We start from the raw sequence: 3262 nt of genomic DNA, 5'->3' as shown, positions 1-3262 counted from the left end.
GCACGTTATAAAAATAAAACTACTGAACCATAATAATAATAATAATAATAATAATAATAATAATAATAATAATAATAATAATAATAATAATAATAATAATAATGATGATGATAATAATAATAAGAGAGCTAAGATGTTTTCTTAGGAAGTCTCACGACTGTTAAACTCCAGGTCTGGACCGAATTCCTGGCTTCTGACAGAAGTACACCAAGATTTAGTTGCATCTCTGACTGATGTCATCCAGAAACCAGTCAGCCTGGCTGACTGAAGGAACAACAACTTCTACCAAATGTTGAAGACACAAAAAATCCAAACAACTACTGACCAATAACACATCTCAACACCAACTACAAGATACTCACATCCATCTTAACTGACAGAATATAAGCTTTTCCTCGAACAGAGATCTATCCTTCCACAAGCTCAAAAAGAATGTAAAAGGGATCCTTCTGGGTGCAAAGATCAATTACTCATAAGTAAAATGATTGTAGAGAATCGCCCGGATTATGGCATGGATAGACTACAGGAAAGCGCTTGATAGTGTTCCACATAATTGGATACTCAAGGCCCTTGAAATATATAAGATCTCTCCTATCATCTCCAAGTTCTTACAAGGTAGCATGGCTAAGTGGAACACACGTCTCCTTCTAAACCATAGTAATGAGATGAGCCAAACTAACATCAAACGAGGCATCGTTCAAGGTGACTCGTTCCCATTACTCTTTTACATGGCACTGATCCCACTCTCAAACGTACTAAATACCACCAGGTATACGATAATAAACCATCTGTTTTATATGTACGATCTGAAGCTGTTTGCTGGAATTGACGATGAGCAAGTAGGGTTGCGAACAATTGTTAAACAACCCAGCAGTGACATCGGGAGGGACTTTGGCTTTGTTAAGGTTACTAAAGCAACTTTTGTAAGAGGCAAGTCCAGGCAAACAGCTTCCATTAAATTAGATGCCGACACTAAAATCAAGGAGCTTGGCCCACAGGAAAATTACAAATACCTGGGGATGAACGAAGCAGATAGTGTACAACATGCTACTATGAACGAAGATATAGGAAAAAAATATTACAGGAGAATAAGTCTCATACTAAAGACTGATCTCAACTCGAAAAATCACATAGAAGCCATTGACACCCTGGCACTTCCAGTAGTCCAATATAGTTTTTAACATCATTAACTGGAATCTTACAGAGCTCCAAAGACTGGACTGGAAAACAACAGCAATACAAACTTCTTAGAACATATACCACGCAAAATCAAATGTTGAACTTCTGTACTTATCTAGAAGTAATGGGGGGAAGAGAAATGATGCAGGTAGAAATGTGTTATAAGACCTCCACAATAGCAATGAACAGTACTTATTTAGTGCAGAGGACTGGACACTGCGACTTGTGTGCAAACATGGCAGCAGCAACGAGTCACATTCGATTGTCAAGGAAGCTTACAAATTCGCGAGGGAACTTGGCATTAACCCTGAAATAGTTGAAGAACCTGAAACCATGGCCTCAAAACAAGCAAAATAGGTCAAGTAGACTGTAAAAAAAGATCGGGAAGAAGCAAATTGAGGAGCGATCGAACCAGAAGCCTCTGCATGGACAGTATATACTTCGACGTCGAAATGGTGATGTAGATCAAGCAACAAACCATCAGTGGCTGAGAAATCCAGGACTGAAAGCAGAGACTGAAGGTTTCATATTGGCAGCACAAGACCAAAGCTTGCTTACAAAAAACTATCAGGTTAACGTTCTTTAATACGGTTCTAAATGCTGATTCTGCGACACATTGAACGAAACAATATCCCATCTCCTCTCGGGATCTCCTTTGCTGACACCAAGCGAATACAAAAATCGCCACGATAAGGTAGGACAGTATTTACATTGAAAAATATGTAAACACTACAAAATCAGCACTCCTGCTTACTGGTACGAACACCAACCTGAGCCAGTCGTTGAAGGTTAAAATGTCTTTATCCGCTGGAATTTTCTAATCAGTACTCACAGAACGATTCATGCTAATTGACCAGACATAATAATTAAAGACAGGGAAGAAAATAATTGTACACTAATAGTTGTAAGTGTTTCCACTGATAAAAATATATCCGTCAAGGAATTTGACAAACTAAGAAAATAAAAGTACATGGAAATTGAAATACAAAATATGTGGTATCTTAAAACGTGAACTGTTCCCGTTATTGTAGGTGCCCTAGGTATGATAAATAAAAAAGGGATGTCAGAAACGTATATATAAGAACCTAGGGAAACCATGTCTCAGACAAATCCAAAAGATTTTGCTGACAAGTACTGCCCACATCCCTAGAAAAACCCTATCCATTTAAATGTCTATGTTGTACTACATGAAGTTATTCCACTACCTCCCCTCCCCAAACTTTCAGACATATAACATATCTTATTCTTCACTCCTCCCAGGACGCAGGGTGTGTTTCGGCAACTGAATGTAACAAGGATGCAGAACAAATGCAAAAACAACAACAACAACAACAACAACAATAACAATAATGATAATAATAATAATAATAATAATAATAATAATAATAATAATAATGATAATAAAAAATGCCCTGATGCAGAACCGGGAAGTGGCTCTCATGGCTTCCGATGTTAAAGAATTGGAAGTGTTATGATGTACATTGTTTTGTCCTGGTATAAAAGATGGGCTACAGCAAATATTCTGCTCAATACCATATATTTACTTGTCAGTTGTTTGACCTTAATCAGTTGAGCATGTCTCTTGGTGGCTGACGATATGTGCATCTCTGATCATGAGCAGAAGTAGTGGGGGATCATCATAGCCATGTGTTGAGAGGAATTCATTGTGGTTTGGATAATTAAGCTCTGGAAACATGAGTGTTTCATTCAACATCCTTAAACAGACCTTATCCAGGGACCGTTTGATTGGGATGTGCTACTCGACCTGAAGAAAATTCTAACTGGGCCCCCACCTGCAAGGTCATGTGCTGTTTAACTTGGTATGAGGTCACCATGTCGCGCACATATGGTTGTGATGCATGTGCCCGGTGTACCTTTATATCGTTAGTCATGACGGTATACTGGGCTTCGTGTATTTTAGCCCAGGGTCACTTTTCATGGCATACACTGCTCTCTGACTGAATAATAATAATTACAACTATTATTGTTAGTAATATTAGTAGTAGTAATAATAATAATAATAGTAGTAGTAGTAGTAGTAGTAGTAGTAGTAGTAGTAGTAGTAGTAGTAGTAGTAGTAGTA

This window comes from Octopus bimaculoides, chromosome 28 (genome assembly GCF_001194135.2).
Source record: "Octopus bimaculoides isolate UCB-OBI-ISO-001 chromosome 28, ASM119413v2, whole genome shotgun sequence".
NCBI lineage: Eukaryota > Metazoa > Mollusca > Cephalopoda > Octopoda > Octopodidae > Octopus > Octopus bimaculoides.
The sequence above is the reverse complement of the archived record's forward strand: the minus strand, read 5'-3'. Positions refer to the sequence as shown.